Source organism: Nylanderia fulva, unplaced genomic scaffold (assembly GCF_048542155.1).
Source record: "Nylanderia fulva isolate GAGA-0341 unplaced genomic scaffold, ASM4854215v1 Scaffold4, whole genome shotgun sequence".
Lineage (NCBI taxonomy): Eukaryota > Metazoa > Arthropoda > Insecta > Hymenoptera > Formicidae > Nylanderia > Nylanderia fulva.
In genome coordinates this window covers 6,606,620-6,625,959 of record NW_028190476.1, presented here as the reverse complement: position 1 = coordinate 6,625,959, position 19,340 = coordinate 6,606,620, and the positions used below count along the sequence as shown (strand labels likewise).

The window sequence follows — 19,340 nt, the reverse complement described above, 5'->3', positions numbered from 1 at the left end:
TTATCTAACCTCACATTTTGTCGATAAAACAGGAAAAAACCCAACAGACTTCTCAAGTCACTCCAAATCCGGCGATTTGGTAGCTCGGTAGGCGAATTTTGCGGATCTCGGCTGACTGACGCGATTCAGTCGTATATTATTACGCGGGAGTTTGACACATGAATACGGTAACCGCTTCCGGGCACGAGTTCATCGCGCAAACGTCGACAGAGTTACCTGTATTACACCTGCGTTCAGGCACGTGTGTAATGTCGAGCAAGAATGCGAGCGAGCATGTGATCATACTCGCGCGACTACGCCGCATTGTTGCGGGAGAAAACTTTAATCCGACCGTCGCGCAGTTGCGACGCGCCGCGCCGGGATGCACATCCCAGAATGCATCTCGGATAATATAATGGCACGTGGCACGATGCATGCGAGCGCCGAGAGGTGCGTAAAGACAAGAAGGGAGAGAGAGAAGCAAACTGGAGCAGATATTCTGGATGACTAGGGTCACCCCATTCGTCCCTTTGTTTTAGAGGACAGTCCTTTTAGATTTTTTCGAAATAATTTTGTCCCTTAATTAGAAATGTGCTTTGATTATATATTCTTAATCGAGCGATTCAATTTAAAAATTGTCAACTGCAAAGCAGAGACATCTTGTTATAAATGTGGATAAAGTGGATTAATTTTAAGTTGGTAATTGGTACTGATTAAGTTAACCGGAAATGGTGAAACTGGCTCTTTATCCTTTACGCTACAATTTTGTCCTTTATTTTTTATTTAGCGTTTTGATGTCAGGATTTATTTAAGAAACTAAGGATTTGTTTTCACATAGTCAAATCAGTTTTAAACTATAAAAATACGTATAGATTTCTGATAATCGCGGAATTATTTTTTTTTTGCTCGTGGCAAATTGAAATTTTGAAATATGTTGAAACAAAACCCTAAAGTTTTCAGGTTTGTTCTTTATTTTCTCTCAGAAAATGATCGATGACTCACTTAAAGAAGTATCAAGTCGGAACGTAATTTTCTTTTTCGAAATTGCGAAAAAAGTAAATAAATTAAGGAATTTGATATTTCAACAAACAGAGACGATAAATTCCACGACAATTTCAAAGCAAATAATTAGAAAAGTACCCTGAAGAAAAAATAATTAAATTAATAAATATTTATTTCAAACTTGTCTTGTTAAATCATCTATTTGAAATAAATTAATATTTATCTGTTTTGAATAGGATTTTCTTCTATCAAACAAACATGTTTTCACAAATTAATATTATTAGTTTCAAATAAATGATTTATATAAGAGACAGTATTGACATAAAAATATTTATTTGAATTCAATAAATTAGTTTTCCGTGTATATATAATGATAAATGATATCAAAAGAGCGGAATTAATGGCTGCCCATACAGCGCAAAATATTTAAAAAATCTTTTAAAAATATTTCTTAAAAGATAAAATAATTCTTGAAAATATTTTTAAAATGTTTTTATCTCCACTGTTTCACGTTTAAAAAATATTTTTGAATATAGATTTAAACTAATATTTCAAAAATATGTATTAAATATTTAAGGAAATATTATCTGAGCGATAAAGAAGAACATTTTTAAAAATATCACAAAAAAATTTCAAATAATTTTAAAATATTCCTGAAACAATTTTAAAATGTTTTTATGCAATATATTTTATAGAAATATTTAGAAATATTTTTTGAAAACAATATTTTGTGCTGTATGGGTGCTTATTTGATGATACTGCCTAATTATATGTCATTTCGTCGAGAACGTAAAGTATACTTGTCTGTAATTTAAACTAATATTTCAAAAATATAAAATATTTAAGAAAATATCTGAGCGATAAAGAAGAACATTTCTAAAAATATTAAAAAGAATTTTTTTGAATATTCTAAAAAAACGTTATCACAAAACATTTTAAAATCATATTAAAATATTCCTAAAACAATTTCAAAATGTTTTTATGCAATATTTTATAGAAATATTTTGTGCTTATTTGATGATACTGCCTAATTATATACTGTCATTTTGTTGAGAAACGTAAAGTATAGTTGTGCGACTAACTGCGCAAAGCTAACTCATTCGAAGACGAACTTTCCGTATTTAGTACAAGTATATACGCAGTTGGAAATTCGCATAGTAAATTCCGTTGCGCACGTGTTGTAAATAATTCTGATGATTGCATGTGTAATCGCAGAACGCTGGTGTACGGGGGCGATTATTGCGATGGTTAATATCATATTAACATGTTGAGCGGCTCTGACGGCTATAATCGTCACGCCATTTCATATCTTGGTCGGAATCGTGTTAACGTCACGGCGCACACGGCCGCGCATTAATAAAGAGCTGTAATTAATAAAAAAAATTGGATAACAGTTATAATTACAAGGTTGGCGCGCAAGGATATCACGAACGTTGAATCGATCATATATTTTTCGCGCCGCATCGATTTTAATAATTCACGAAACAATTCTAAATAAATATATTTAGATCTCGCGAACAACCGTGTGACAAATATAATGCTGCGATGTACAATATATGAAAATTGGAATGACGCGTCAAATCTATCGTTTCACCTAATATCGACAGTTGCAATTTAATTTCGAGAACGGGATCGGAAGCGTAAAAACGTCGAACTTGGGATTGACCGAAATATGAGGAATGACGAAGGATAATTAAATATTGATTTTACATTAGTGTGCGCCAAGATAGAACGGCTGTTCATTAACGAGTGTTATAACGAGTGCCGCCGTTCATTGGTCGATCCATTAAAATCAAAGACCGGCTGGGACCTCCTGGCATATTACGCGACCCTATTCGTCTCATCTTCCTTTTCTTCATCTCCTCTCGAATCCGTCCACGTCGATTGTTCCATCTAGACGGTATAATCTGGGATCACATCGCCAGCAACAAACTTTCCGAGATATGATCTCTTTCTCTTCGCAATTTCAATTGATTTTATGAAATTATAGTGTGTATTTTAATGATGCACACAGGGAGAATTTTTTGTGAGAATTTTAAAGCAAATAATATTAGAAAAGTAAACTGAAGAAAAAAAAATTAATAAATTTTTATCTGTCTTGAACAGGATTTTTTTTTATCAAGTAAACATGTTTTCACATCAAATTAATATTAATATCGACCACAATGAGAAATAAAATATGTTTGATTAATTTATTATGTGGATATTAATATTTTCTATTGTTTAAATAATAATAAAGAAAGTCTTATAAAATTCTTCGAATATCGTATCACAATTACCAGAGATTTTCAGAGTAAATTCTAAGAGAAAATTCTCTCCGTGCTCAGAGATACTGTTTTAATAAATATATCTATTTTGAGGCCAAGTCATTTTTAAAAGTGCGAGTTTATTGAATTTATTTTCAATTGGATTCTTTTTGCGAGTATAAGTGAATTGTTTTAATTTAAGAATTAATCTTTTGCTTGTGATGTAATTTTCGATGTAATTAATAAATATATCTATTTTCCATACAGCACAAAATATTATGAATGTTTTCAAAAAATATTTCTAAATATTTCTATAAAATATTGCATATACAAACATTTTCAAATGGTTTTAGGAATATTTTCAAATAATTTAAAACTTTTAAAAATGTTCTTTATCGCTCAGAAAATATTTTCTTAAATATTTTTGATAATATTTTTTAAAAATGAAAAAACGGACATTTTTAAAATATTTTCGAGAATTATTTGATCTTTTAAGAAATATTTTTCAAAGATTTAAAAAATATTTGGTGCTGTATGAGTGAAGTCATTTCTAAAAGTGCGAGTTTATTGAATTTATTTTCAATTCGATTCTTTTTGCGAGTATAAGTGAATTGTTTCGATTTAAGAATTAATCTTTCGCTTGTGATGTAATTTTCGTAGTTTTACGATGTAACGTGGCTTCCGCGAAACAGTCGCGCGAGCTTTTACACGGTTCTTCCGGGAAAACTGTGCGGATTTTATAGAGCACTGCACTTTGTGTTCTCGGAAGGTTGTTTCAATATTTACGCGGAGATAGATAGTTCTATATGGATAAACGAGTACAAAGGATAAGTGAATAGATAAGTGTTTATTGCAGTTTTGTCGCGTGTTAAAATCTAATAACAATGAAGAAGCAATGAACGCGAACGCGTGCTAATAATAATAATAATAATATAATAATGAAAGGAGCGAGTCAAGCGATCAAATATTCAAGGGCTCGAAATTGGATGTAATTTGTAGGAATCGGCCGGAAAGAGAGATAAAGAGGAGGGAGAGAATCCTTGTATTAATATTCGTATTTCTCGGATGTAATACAGGCATTGTTCGCTTTTCGCGTTTCGCCGACGTTTCTCGCGCAATCCGGGGAATTTGAGACGCAACAAATATTCCCGAGATGAAGGGGAAGTAAAGAAATTACATCTTCGGGATGTATATTTATCCGTGGAGAATCCCAAGAGAGATCTCTTGTTATCGGATTATACTGCGATCATTTATTTGTATATAAAATTCAACCAACTTTCTTTGAGAAAATGAACGCAGAAGACGCGATCGTTCAAGTTTTCCGTTTATTTTCCTTTTTCAAAGCTAATTTATTCGAATGAAATGCAACCGAGATTGAATCCAAATAAGAGAACGTCGTGCATAATTTAATCGAGATCCGGATTTAAATATGTCATCCCGCTTTCTCCTTCAGACAGATTATTTAACAATGAAATGTGGCGATGTCCGAATTTTGATGAGAAAAATCTCGAAGAAAGCGAATCAAATTGATTCAGTTAATACTGAATTATTAAATTATTCCGGGAAAATATTGTTTATATATAATTATATATAAATAATTGCATAATTATACATGTAACACGCAAAATTATACGTGAAATATCTATTTTTATATATAATTATATAAATTTATATATAAATTATAAGGCTTCATATATAAGTACTTAGTTATTATATATAATATATATATATATAATATATTATATATATATAATATATTTATAATATATTATATATATATATTATAATATACTAATATATAATATATTATATATATTATATATATTACATTATAATATATTATATATTATATTATATATTATATATTATATTATATAATATAATATATAATATAATATATAATATCTTATAATATAATATATATTATATTTATTATTTCTATATAATTTTATATTGTTATATATAAAAAATGTGTTCCCGGGATATAATTATAGATATAACTGATATGCTATTTAATTTATTATACGCTATTTGGAAAAAAACTTTTTTCAGGGGTAATTAAAAATTCACATATTATAATCATAAAGTTTCCTAATGTGAACATTATCACATGTTCTCGTTTCGCACTCTTGTGCGTAAAATTTAATATATGTATATATAGTGATATTATTTTAGCGCGTATTTTTTTCCCTCTTACTTTTTAATCTTCTATCGCGAGCGAACGCTGCGCATAGAAATAAAATAGAATTGCGAGAGTTAAAGTTCGAGGAATCATTTGCTGCGCAAGTTTTATCCGCGAATGAATGCGCGGGCTGGGCTCATGTGAAATTAAATTACATACGCGTAATTAAACTTCGCGTAAGCTCGCGTACATTTACGTTTGCGTACAATCGCGCTCTCTCTCTTTTGCTCCGTTTCTGTCTTTTTCTTTCTCTTCGGGAGCACTCGATCTACTCTATTAGTCAGTTACAAATTCGGGTCACGCTGAATGATTTATTCGATCCAGTAGGTCGTATCTATATTTGCAAAATATCGTTTGTACTACAGAGGTATTTCCGAACGAAACGTCCGAGAATTCGGAATTTGGCAACCTTCGCGTTCAACCTCGTCGATATTCGAATTCTAATCCCGGATTGGCGAAACGTTTCCGCTTTATCTGCGAGGCGAATATTTTTATGCCCGATATTCGGACGAGAATTATTCACGTTCGAAAATGACGATACACATGTACGGGAATTATTGAACTAATGATAAATTGATGATGTATAATCAATTAAATGGAGTCTCTCTGGACAGTCGAATGGACGTTGCGAGTTTCTGGAGTTTTTGAAATCTCTGAATTTTTAAGGAGATGCTGTTTTATTGACAAATATTAGTTTTATTTTATTATTTATTGAGAAAACTTTATTTAACTATTTGTGAAAAAAATAAGAAAGTTATTATAAATAATTACAGTTTTCTGCTCGGAACCTAATCTAAAGGATAAAAAAAACTGTAATTATTTAATCTTCTTGGTTTTTTATATACGTATATAGTAATCCAGATTTGTTATTACACTGAAAAGAAAATTTATTGAATTTGAATAAATATTTCAATACTGCATAATAAATCATTTCTTTGAAATTATAAGATTATTGATTTGATGTGAAAAAGTATTTATTTGATATAAGAAAATCCTCTTCAAAACAGACAAATATTTATTTGTTTCAAATACATGATTGATTAGGCAGTATTGAAATAAAAATTTATTAATATAATAATTTTTTTACTGTACGAATACTTTCATTCTAATAAAGGATTTTTAATTCTGTGTAGCCGATAAATAATTAAATGAAAATAATATTTGTCGAAAAAGCACGGTCAGCATTTTCTTAAGGAAGACACGATAAAATTCTGTGAAATAAAATATAGGATGTGATTTAAAGGATTATTTTTTCCATTTATTTAATTAATTTTAATCCAGTTAACATTAACCATCCCATAAAATGTGTCTTACTCAGTTTCCACACACTTATCAGTGTTATGCTTAGATGATTTAAAAATTCGCTAGAGAAAAGATAAAATTATATGGCGATTCATCTAGATAATTTCTAGATAATAATTTTTAAGATTGCTCATGTAAACACAGTTATAAAAATATATGTATTCATATTTTTATTTTTTAAGTATTTTTATGTGCTATGATTCTAAACCAAAATTATCTGAAAATTTTTGAGATAATTTGGTAAAGATAATATGTTTTTTTTTTATCTAAGATGTAGATATAGATAATACATATTTTTATTATCTATAAAGATAAGATGACGCCAAAGTTTCATCTAGATGATCATCTATATAATTTTATTTAGATATCAGCAAACACTGATTGTAATTTATAATTAATTTATAGAATATTTTTATAATTCTATAATTATAGAATTCAAAAAATGTGATTTAATTTTATGCTCTCTTTATCCATATAAAATCTCGATTAATCAGACGTACTAAAAAAATTATTAAATTAATAAATATTGATTTGTTGTGAAAAGGATTTTTTCTATCAAATAAATATTTTTCACATCAAATCAATATTATTAGTTTCAAATAAATGATTCATTTTGGGTAGTACTGGAATGTGAAAAGGATTTTTTTCTATCAAATAATTATTTTTCACATCAAATCAATATTATTAGTTTCAAATAAATGATTCATTTTGGGTAGTCCTGGAATAAATACTTATTTGAATTCAACAAATTTGTAAAGATAAGATGACGCCAAAGTTTCATCTAGATGATCATCTATATAATTTTATTTAAATATCCGCAAACACTGATTGTAATTTATAATTAATTATAGAATATTTTTATAATTCTATAATTATAGAATTTAAAAAATGTGATTTAATTTTATGCTCTCTTTATCCATATAAAATCTCGATTAATCAGACGTACTAAAAAAATTATTAAATTAATAAATATTTATTTGTTGTGAAAAGGATTTTTTTCTATCAAATTAATATTTTTCACATCAAATCAATATTATTAGTTTCAAATAAATGATTCATTTTGGGTAGTCCTGGAATAAATACTTATTTGAATTCAACAAATTTGTAAAGATAAGATGACGCCAAAGTTTCATCTAGATGATCATCTATAATTTGATTTAGATAACAGCAAACACTGCTTATAGTCAAAGAGATATATATATATTCTCCCGAAAATGGACAGCATATCGAAGTAGAATGGCGCGATTTCGACGCGAAATAATCGTTTCCGCGGAAGCCAGGGGCGAGATACAATTACAATTCAAATTAGCCTCTCGTAACAACGAATCATGTCGCTTCTGTGACACCCGTTATGCACGAGCGGCTCGTCGCGCCGACCTTACGAAACATCCGGTTCGCGTGCACGTGAGGAAGACTCGATTGCACGTAATACACTTACACACATATACACACACAATCTTTCTCTTTCTCTCGGGACTATAAGAGTCGCGGGTGGACTCACGGGGGCGATTTTCGCAGAAGCATGCAAAATATCCGGTCGCCTGTGCCGACACGCGTGATACGCGGAAGGAACGTAAAACCGAGTTCCGGAAATTTATATAGCCGTCCGCTCTGACCTCGCAACACTTATGGTAATATCGTATCGGAAGTCGCTTTTACAATGCGCCGGGGCTTCTTTTTAGTTCAGTCAAATTAGACTTTGACTTCATCAAAATTAGGAGCGAGCCGAATTTTTCTGGAGACCTTTACTTCGGTGTTCTAATAAAATCCCAGGAGTTTTTTATGGGGGGTAGATTTTCGTTTTTTGCCGTTATATCGAAAACTATCAATTTTTCGAGAAAAATAGTTATTATCAAAATTGTTACTCATAAAATTCTCTACAAAAAAGGTCGTTATACTTTTTTTCGTACAACTAATCGTTTCGAACATATAGAGAAAGAAACGCGCTCAGTACTCTACCCTCGCGATGATGTGGAAAGCAGTACGTATTTTTTACGAACTAGACATCGCAACTTTATCGTTTTACTCAAAAACGATTTGTTGTATGAAAAAAATATAATGACTTTTTTGTAGGGAATTTTATGAGTTATAATTTTGGTAATAACTATTTTTCTCGAAAAATTGATAGTTTTCGAGATAATAGAAAAAAACTAAAACTTACCCCCTTTTACGCCCTATAAAAAAACGCCCTGGATGAAATTAAGGATATTTTCAGGATTTTATTAGAACATCGAAATAAAAGTATCCACAAAAAATCAGTTTGATCCTAATTTTGATGAAGTTTTGCCCTTTTCAAGTCTAGTTTTACTGGACTATTCCTCGACATAGCGAGACACATGAAAGGAACCGAAACCAATATTCATCGATTAAGGCGAGTTCTGTTATTTTTTTATCGCATACTTTATTTAGTATACGCTGCCAAATTTTTTTACCACCTTTTTGTGAAAAGTAAACAGAGTCCTGGCGAGAGGCTGGCAAAGAAAACGAATTGAATTTAGAAAAATAAGATAAAAGTGGATGGGTAAAAAGAGAATGCTATAGTGAAAAGTATCACAAACAAATTCATGAATTTAGAAAGCTAAAAATAAGCTTTTTTGAGAATTTTTTAAATAAAAACTGCATAGCGGATTATTCTAAAATTTTTAGACATTTATAAATATATTATTAAATATTTATAAATATAAACAAACTTTTTTTAATTATAGTTTTTATAGAGTTTGCTTTATAAAAATCTTGCAGTTTCACCGCCGAAGTTGCATATTAAAAACCAAAAATCTTCTTACTATTTATGAAATTATATCATCAATGAACCAATAAAATAAGAAAAAAGTATAACTATTTTCAACTTTTAGTGACTTAAAAAAATTAACACAATCGATGAAGAGAAATCTTTTTTAAACTTATTTTTCAATAAATTTATTTTGAATAGCTTTTTTAATGAGCATAATGTTATACTTAAAAGCTTTTATATTAAAATTATTTAATTCAAGTGTAATAAAAATTAAGGTTTTTTTTTAAATCTTTTATATTTTTAGTCGCTTATTAAAGTTTCTACTAAAAACTTCAATCAACTTTAAATTTGACGAAGCATTAGAATTAGTGTGCGTCCACATGTATACTTGCATACTCTTTTGATTCGTCAATTTTCCTACAATTGCAGATCGAAAATATCTACCTTAATTCGTTATCTTTCTGCATTCGACACATATCGTTCGAGTATTGAACATCAATAATCGAAGCATGGTGCGACTCGCAATAGAATATAACGCGAATGAGAACTTTCCGATTCGATATTTTCTGCGTCGCGTCAGGAGAAAGGCCAGTTGTGCTTCAGCCGGCGCATTCTACTTCCTAAACGACGTCGTTTATTATTTTAATGATGCCATTAGTGAAATTTAAGTTAAAGTTGTCAACTTGCTTCCTCATCTAACCGGCACGATATAAGTTTCGCCATGTCGCGTTACTGGACACGCCGGTTAACACGACGTAATTTTATCTGGCCACTTTTCGCGGAAAATATAAAAAGTTTCTTCGCTTTTCTCTCGGTTTGCTGCTTTTTTCAAATAGTTTTTATTCGGTTTTTAATATTTATTAAAAATTCAACGCGACACTAGTGGTGGTTGCGTGAACTATCATAAATGGCCGCCGCGAATATAACATACATCTACACAATAGACAAATCTGTGTTCTCTTGTTAAAAACGGTCCCCAATCAAATTTTTGTGTTAAATATTTAACATATTTGTATGTCGATTTAACATATTACTGTTTTGTTAATTGAACTTATATTAAAATATTAAAACAACTGAAAGAGAATGTAGAAATAACACAATGTGCATCTATTTTTAATTTTACAATAAATATATGTTCTGCTTTATTAGTGACAAGATTTTTTTGTTAAAATTTATAGAAAAAAAATGTTGATTTTCTATTTTATAATATAAGTGAGGATGATAAAATCTAAATGACATCTTTTTCATTAAAAAAATTAATTTTTACACTTAAAACTGATGTTGTTGTATATTCGTGGCGGCCATATTTATTTTGCTTCAGTGGCGCCTCTCTTACCGCGGCGGACGTTTTTTTCGCCAATACTATATGTCTAAAAATTACTTGTAATAAAAATAATGGTACAGCGAAATATGTAAAAGAGGGAAATATATCATGAAGATATATTAGGGAAAAGGAAGATCGTACCACTTACATGTTCGCCTTTTTTTTAATAACGACTGGCGACAACTGCACATTATTAAATCGATTTCTTCCACCCGATGAGAATAGCGATAAAAGTGATTTAGGAGCACAAAACAGAATCGGTGATAATGAACGACCACAGATTACGCAACGTCTCGGAGATAACAGTAATTACACGGTCGGCTGGATTTAAGCGTTTCGTAGCTAAATTAACCGTGATTCTTGTTGCTAAAAATTCGTGCAAAAGGATATCTCTTCTCTTTTCGTATTAAAGTATATATAAGTGCCACGATTTTGAAAGGTGGGAGTATGCTGTAAAGGCAATTAATTTTTACGTCAAATTCTATCGTGGTAGATATTGTAAGAAAATGTAAAATAGAATTTATGAAATTTAATGCAAAACAAATGTACGGCAAAAAAAATTAATTTTTTATAATGCATATGAAATTAAAAAGCACTGAAAAAATGACTAAATTAATACATATTTTTAATTCAATACTGTCAAATGAATCATTTATTTGAGAGAAATAAATAAATATTTATTTGTTTTGGAAAGGATTTTCTTATATCAAATAAAAATTTTTATATCAAATAAATAGTTATAATATTAGTTTCACATAAATGATTTATTTGACAGTATTTACATAAATACTTATATAAGAATTAACTAAATTTTTTTTTAGTGTGTAATATATATATACATATATATATATTTTATATGCAAAGTCTATATATAAGATTTGACACAGTCGAAAATACAGATGTCCTGATTAATTAGACGAGGTTTAATTAAAATGCTGCCGTAAAAAAATATGTAATAAAATATGTAATAAAACTGTTAAAAAAATGTAATATATTACATAAAAAATATGTAAAATTACGTAAATAATAAATGTAAAATTATACGATAAATAATGAAAATGTACATATTATTTATCGTGTGATTTTGCACTTATTATTTACGTAATTTTACATATTTTTCACAGCGTAACAGTCGAGATAAAAACGTCGCGCAAAGTTTTTCCACCGCGTTTTCAAAGTACACATTTAACAAAAGAGTATAACACAAAACAGCAATGCAAAAGAAAACGTGCGAGCATTCCGTCTCGATTGTCTTCTCGCATTCATTCATTGAACTTGCTTGAAGCGCAAGATTCTTTTTCAAAAGATGTGTTGGCGATTCCCCATTCTGGTCAGACGTCAGCGAAAGAAGAAAAAACGATGGAGGCGTATACCAAAGGCCGTGATATTTCATGATTATCTGCCCTCCTTCTCTTTGATTGTTTTATTTAAAGAACTCCTCCGTATTTTCTTTAAATAACACTCTTCGGATATAAATAAATGGTTGTTGCAAAATTATCTTAATGGTTCGATCGTTTTGAAGAATAAATTGTTGAAAAAAGGCCATTAATCAAACGACAGAAAAATAACATTTTTGCATTATTGTTATTATTTATTAATTACGTAATTATTTTGGTAGCGTCATTCTGTCTCGTATAACACTGCATTAATTTTCGAAATTCTGTTAAATTCGAAATAGAGAAAAAATTTTGGTATTATTATTTTCGTGTAACAAAATTTCCGATAGAGCGGTTCCATTCAAAATCGTTAAACAATGAGAACATGACGATAAACTAAACGAAGATCTCTTTGTTCGAAGGAAATATAAAATGGAATTTTATCGGATATTTGTCCAATAATGATTGTATATGCACGTACGCGATATATTTATTTAAAAAAACCACGATAAACTCGCGATATTTTTGGAATTTATGGTGAAAAATATTGTTTAATAAAGAGCTTCAATGATAGAAAATTGCTTTATTTTTCGATATTCAAATATACTTATTAAGGTCGTAAATCGCTTTTATTTTTGGCCATCACATCGTATTTAAACATTTTCAAGTACAGCTATATATTTCTAGCTATACGTTAAAGTTGACAAGACTAATTCTCGAAATCGATCTTGACATTTTGTTACATCACAGTGAAAATTACATATTCACAAAATTGCTATAATAATAAACCATCAGATATATAAATAGTCGGGAAATAAAGGACAGGGTAATATTACACAGACGATGTAAAAATTGAACGGGAATGAAAGTTTAGTCGGTAAAGAGGGCAGGAAAATAATCCCTATAAAATTATCCTTCTCCGATGCAAATTTAGAATATCAATTTTTTCTCGACAACTCGAGACATGTAAACTGGGTATTTTATAAATCTGCACTGAAAAAAAATTATTTAATTATTCAAATAAAGATTTACTTCAATACTATTTTATATTGTACATCATTTTTTTTTAACTAATAATATTGATTTTTTGTGAAAAATATTTATGTGATATAAGAAATCCTTTTTCAAAACAGATAAATATTTATTTGTTTCAAACAAATGTGTAAATGGGACTATTTAAGTAAATATTTATTTGAGTTCAGTAGTTTTTTTTTTCAGTGTGGAATTGTCAGGGAAAAATCAGGAAATTTTACTATTTATCTGGATTTTTTCACATTATTCTACATTTGTCTCATTAATTTACAATTTTTTAATAAATAAATATAAACTTTGCCTTGACTCCCAGCACGCTAATTTTCTGTGTTGTTAAAAATAGATTCATTAATTTAGATATTCATCGTCGTGTTATTTTATTTCAACGTGTTATATATTTCTAAATATATTATAACAGTGCTCAAGAATTATAATATTGTTCAAGAACCTCATTTTAATTCATTTTTTATTAAAAATTAATATATTAATTTTATTAAAAATGTTTATTTAAAAATTTTGTTGTGATAGATCCCATTAAATATATTAAAATATATGTATTATAATTTGTTAAAATATCTTAAAAATAAAATTTAATATAATATAAATAAAAAAGGTGATTATTTAAATAGTTTATAGTTTTTAACTTCCAAACTTTTTCATTGTTAACAAAATGATCTCAAGAATTTCACGATTTAACATTTAATTGATTTATCATATATATGCAAATTATATATTTAGCAAAAAATAATACTAAATAGTCACAAAAAAAAAAAATTAATTTACGGTCTTGGAAAATCTGAAAAAGTGAGGACATTTTTTTTATCGGGTCTCCTGGACTCCCTGATATAATTCGTTCGCGCATCCGTGTTTTAATTGCGTTCGGCAATCACACGTCTCTCGCGTGTTCGCGCGTATATAAATAAATTTTGCCCCCGTCATTTTCGCCTCCGATTTTCTGGCGGGCCCCACGATAGAAAATGTATGCGCGTTTATTTCGCCCGCGAGCTTCGGACGCGCCGATAGAATGCAAAATAATGGCAGTCTGCCGGATATTTGCGGGCGCGACTGTGACAAATATATCAGATAAAGCCAACCCCATTCTCCCCCCCCCCCTCCACCCCCTCTCGACCTCCTCGTTTCGTCCCGTCCCGGCCGGGGGTGCCGTTCCGTATCTCTCTATATTGATTTACCGCGAACTGATACTCTCTCCGCACCGGTATCATATTTTCGATCCTGCGAGAGAGCGCGTGCAATATCAATTCGAAGATAGGTAGTCCAGTAAAATTAGACTTGAAAAGGATAAAACTTCATAATTAGGATCGAGCTGCATTTTTATTTAAGCTGCAAAGGGGTGAATTTTAGTTTCTTGCCATTATCTCGAAAACTATCAATTTTTCGAGAAAAATAGTTATTATCAAAACTGTAGCTCATAAAATTCTCTATAACAAAGGTCATTATACTTTTTTTCGTGAAATTAACCGTTTCGAGGATATAGAGCGAATTAGGTCTGAAAGAGAAAATGTGCACTACTATAGACATTGCAACTTTATCGCGCGTTTTACTCAAAAACGATTAGTTGTACGAAAAAAAGTATAATGACCTTTTTTATAGAGAATTCTATGAGCTACAATTTTGATAATAACTATTTTTCTCGAAAAGTTGATAGTTTCGAGATAATAAAAAAAAACTAAAATTTACCCTCTTTTACCCCCCATAAAAACGCCCTGGATAAAATTAAGGGTACTTTTCAGGATTTCATTAGAACATCGAAATAAAGGTCTCCACAAAATTCAACTTGATTCTAATTTTTATGAAGTCAAAGTCTAATTTTACTGGAATAAGATCCGAGTCGAGCGGGAATTTTTACGCGCGATTTTATTGCGGGCGAAATTTTATTCCGCGCGAATTAAAACCGAGGGATACATCATCTTCGCGCGTATCGATTCGAGAGAATATACATATGTATATAGGGCAGTTTAAGGTCGAGTATATTTTCGCATTACGTACGACGTACCCGCTTTTTCGCTACGACGACTATTTAGAGGCTCGCACTTATTGGACGGTATTTTTGTAATTTCTCCCGAAGTGCATGTTTAAAAAGTAAAGTCTGTGGAATAAAATATGAGTATACATATTGCAGAGATAAACAGTTGTGGTATAGTTTGATGTAAAATTCAATAGAGAGATCATACAATATGTATGATATATTTGTGTTTTATTTTTTAATTTACGTGTCTCAAAATTCAAGTTTTTCATTTAATATGACCAGTGTTGTGTTTAAATAATTTTAAAACTAGCTAGATAAAAATGAGATGAGAATATGTAAATTCATCTTACAATTAGATAAGATTAAGATCATTTTATTTTAAATGTATCTAAATAAAAGATAAAATTATATAGTGATTCATCTAGATAATTTCTAGATAATAACTTTTAAGATTGCTTATGCAAACACAGTTATAAAAATATATCTATTCATATTTTTATTTATAAATTTTTAAATTTTTTTATGTGCTACGATTCTAAACGAAAATTATTTGAAAATTTTCGAGATAATATGGTAAAGATAATGTTTTTCTTTTTCATCTAAGATGCACAGATATAGATAATACATATTTTTATTATCTATATAAAGATAAGATGACGCCAAAATTTCATCTAGATGATCATGTATCTAATTTTATTTAGATAACAGCAAACACTGAATACGACGAAAATTACGAAATCATTGATGAAACATATGTATATGTTTTAGAAAGTAGAATAAAAGTAAAATTGACATCATGCTTTTGCAATGCATTGTAGAAATTGACAATGTGTTGTCGGCTCAAGGATGCGATTCTAGTTAAATCAACTTTCAACTAACCTTCGATATATCGGAAAATATTGTCTCTTTCAGATTAATATAATAGAACGTATATATATATATATATATATATATATCGTTTTCTTCTTCTCTTATTAAATCATCGTACTCGCGAATATATATCTCCATATATGTACCAAATACGCGAGCTACATAATGTGTAATTGCTCTATTTATAATTTTATTAAATGTTAACAAATGCTTGCTTGGGGACCATAAATTTACATAATTTCATTAAATGATTAAACTCTTGTTGCGCCGATTTGTAGCGCACTAACTCGCGGAATGCAGCACAATGATATGCATAATTACGAACAATGCAGAAATAATTGCGCAAAAATTTAATATAAAAAAATCATTCGCATTAAATTCCGGATCCCGATATATCGGAGAAATTTAAAATCGCCGAAAGAAAGAACGATGACAATTTGCCGAGGCTTTGATTAATTAAAAAATTGCTCGACGCGGATCGTATATAAAATTCGTGATCCGTAACGTCATACATATATAATAGCCGCAGGATAATTTATAGCGTAAAGCGCGATATGATATGACGTGTATATATTTTGTGAGGTTTATTCGCGAGACCACCTGATCAATTTTGTCGCAACCCTATCCTCTCCCGGAATGTCCATAATGCGTGCACGTGGCGAGCGAGTCGCGCACGTGAGAGCGCGTGACATTAACCCGATTAATCCCGACTTGGCCGATACGCGCGACCGTTCGATGCGCTCGATGCAGTGCAAATCGAACGCGGCAGAATAGCGGTGTAATCGCGAGAACGGTGAGGAAAGGGCATGACCTATCTTATAGGTAAGCTTGTGTCCGCACTTGCGAGAACTGTGTACTAGCAGGGTTGGCCAGAAACAAAATATTTCAATGCAAGATACAAGATATTGTCCAGTAAAATATTAGACTTATGAAAAGGGCAAAACTTCATCAAAATTAGGAGCAAGTTGCATTTTTGTGGAGACTTTTATTTCGATGTTCTAATGAAATCCTGAAAAGTATCTTTAATTTTATCCGGCGCGTTTTTTATGGGGGGTAAATTTTAGTTTTTTGCCATTATATCGAAAACTATCAATTTTTCGAGAAAAATAGTTATTATCAAAATTGTTACTCATAAAATTCTCTACAGAAAAGGTTATTATACTTTTTTTCGCACAACTAATCGTTTTTGAGTAAAACGGTAAAGTTGCAATGTTCGTAAAAAATATGAAGTATATTTCTTTTCACACCACCGCGAGGGTAGAATACTGGGTACATTTTTTTCGCTCTATATCCTCGAAACGGTTAATTCCAGGAAAAAAAGTATAATAACCTTTTTTGTAGGGAATTTTATGAGCTACAATTTTGGTAATAACTATTTTTCTCAAAAAATTGATAGTTTATTCGAGATAGTGGCAAAAAGCTAAAATTTACTCCATTTTACCCCCCATGAAAAAGCCTTGGATGAAATTAAAAGTACTTTTAAGGATTTTATTAGAATATATTGAAATAAAGAATAAAAATTCCGGAGATAACATTTTATTCGATTTTATATGTACGGTGACCATGATTTCTGAGAGAAAATTAAGGACAAACCTGAAAATTTTAGCACTTTTGAAAACTGTGTATTAATAACAAGAATATCGTCGATACTTAATTTAACAAGTCATTTTTTAAATAATTTTTAATTATTGGAATTTTGTTATTTTCTTTCTTCTCATTATTAGAGCAATTGCACGAAAAATACAAGAGACAACATTTTATTCGATTTTACGTACGGCGATGATATTTTCTGAAAGAAAATTAAGGACAAACCTGAAAATTTTAAGACTTTGTTCCAACATGTTTTAAAATTAGTTTGCGACCAAAGGTAATCGATGAACAAAAAAAATTCTGTGACCATCAGAAATTTATATATTCTTACAGTTTGCAAATGATTCGACTACACCGAGAAAATTTTTTTTTAGAATATTTACAATTTTCTAAAATAGTAATTGTGATCCTTCAAATCCTAATTAAGCATTTACTCTTCTTTTGCACAAACACTGAAAATTTGCATATTTAAAATAAAAAAATTAAAGATAAAATACCAAAAAAATTAAATTAAAAAAATTTGGTAAAAAAAAACTGTATTTTAAATATGTATTAATGCGCGATATTTTGTGCAAAGCTCGAAGATTCCGAAAGATAGGTCTTTGCGAAAGGGAAAATCGCGCGGCCAGTCGGCCGGTTTGACACGAAGAAGCCTCCCCTAGACGATTTATTGAGACAAATTGAATGGACGGCAATCCGGAGCCGGAGCTCGAAAGCGGCGTGCTTGAACGACTTCGGCTTCGGGCTTCCGGCGCCGTCGTTTCTCAGCTCGCGATATAAAACGACGTAGGGAGGGAAGAATGGGGAGGGGGTTGCTTGAACACGACTTCGGTTAACCCATTCACCCCCTGGTGCTCCATCATGAACGTACTTTTTCTTCATTTGTAACGTCATGCGTCAAAACATCTCATTTCTCGAGACTAAGGACTATTCAGATCTAATTAAAAAGTAAAAAATTATGCTTATCTCGTAATTACATCCATCACAGTTATAAACTTTACGGGAAATTATTTGTATGTGTAATATTTTTTTTAAATTAGTTTTTTTGTATAAAGTATGAAAAAAATTTTATATTGAGAAATACAATGTTTTAAAAATTTAACGAAACGTACGTAAATGATAAAATTTCTTTTCGCAGCTATTTTAAGCGAAAAATAATTTTAAGAGAAATTTGACTCGATATTATTGAAAATTCAAGAGCGCTTCAAATTTAATTAAAAAATTATCCTTATCTCGTAATTACATCCATCACGGTTATAAACTTTACGGGAAATTATGTGTATGTGTAATATTTTTTTTAAATTAGTTTTTTTGTATAAAGTATGAAAAAAATTTTATATTGAGAAATACAATGTTTTAAAAATTTAACGAAACGTACGTAAATGATAAAATTTCTTTTCGCAGCTATTTCAAGCGAAAAATAATTTTAAGAGAAATTTGACTCGTTATTATTGAAAATTCAAGAACGCTTCAAATTTAATGAAAAAGTAAAAAATTATCCTTATCTCTCGTAATTACATCCATCACGGTTATAAACTTTACGGGAAATTATGTGTAATATTTATTTTTTTAATTAGCTGAAAAGTTGTTTTTTACTCAAATTAAGATTTTTTTGTATGAAGTATGAAAAAAATTCTATATTGAGAAATAAAATGTTTGAAAAATTTAACGTAACGTACGTAAATGATAAAATCTTTTATCGCAGCTATTTTAAGCGAA

General features: G+C 29.9%; 1 protein-coding gene across 1 annotated transcript in view; it reads right to left on the bottom strand.

Annotated features, from left to right (window-relative positions):
• RhoGAP100F (Rho GTPase activating protein at 100F) overlaps positions 1-19,340 on the bottom strand; it is a 108,602-nt gene that overhangs the window by 73,738 nt on the left and 15,524 nt on the right.